Source organism: Myotis davidii, unplaced genomic scaffold (genome assembly GCF_000327345.1).
Source record: "Myotis davidii unplaced genomic scaffold, ASM32734v1 scaffold865, whole genome shotgun sequence".
NCBI lineage: Eukaryota > Metazoa > Chordata > Mammalia > Chiroptera > Vespertilionidae > Myotis > Myotis davidii.
In genome coordinates this window covers 135,536-136,446 of record NW_006296406.1, presented here as the reverse complement: position 1 = coordinate 136,446, position 911 = coordinate 135,536, and the positions used below count along the sequence as shown (strand labels likewise).

Here is a 911-nt window from a genome sequence, read left to right as displayed (position 1 = left end):
ACACACACACACACACACACACACAAATACATAGACATCAGTTGAGTATGGTTCATGATGAATGAATTTGAATTTTGCTTTTTCGATTCTTGCACGTGAACATGGATTCATTGACTGTTAGAAATAAATACTGGAAATGTGCTTATTTAACCACCAGCTTCAGGGCTCTGTTCCCATTATTCAGCTGGAGATCACTAACGCTGGCCGCCTCATCCTTCCTCCTTTTTAAAAAGTTCAGCTCTGTGATGCAATCACCCTAATGCTTGATCTGAAAACTTTACCAACAGCAAGTTAATCGTCTCTCCAAATAGTTCCAACTTTGGTAAAGTGATGAAGTTTGGTAAAGTTCAGAAGATGTGGCGTTTTGTAACAGGCATCATGCCTTGGTCCTGGGCCCTCTGACAAGCTTGGGGTGCGCAGTGAGGTGGGGACACCTTATCGGGGAGATGTGGGGGGTACACACCCCAGGGCAGTAAAACCGCGCCTTGCCGAGGGGTCGCTATTGTTGGCATCCTGAAGGGACTGCTGGCTGGTACACAGCTGGCCAGGGGAGCCGCCGCGTCCTGAGGTGCGTGTCTGTGTGTTTATAGATGAACATACTTCCGTTCAAGCAGTGAATGTGGATGAAAACCAAACTGCGGCGGGTGCCAGGTCCTTGAAACGCTTCAAGTGCGAACCAGCAGCTCGGCTGCGAGTTTGGGCGCTGGTGTTTTCTAACTGCAAGTCTCCCCTGTTCTCCTGCCAAAACAGTGAAACAGCCGCTAAAGACTTTAATTAAGAGGGGTAATTAGTTCAGATTCATCAAAGACGGGATGCCATCCGATTAGCTGCTCAGTAGAAGCTGCCAGAGGAGCTCGCAGCCCAGCACAGCCATCCCTCCTCCTTGGGGCCACGGCCGGGGAGAGGCTGGG

At 49.8% G+C, this 911-nt stretch overlaps 1 protein-coding gene across 1 annotated transcript in view; it reads left to right on the top strand.

The window, feature by feature from the left end:
• Nucleotides 1-911, top strand: part of FEZF1 (FEZ family zinc finger 1) — a 13,670-nt gene that overhangs the window by 3,140 nt on the left and 9,619 nt on the right.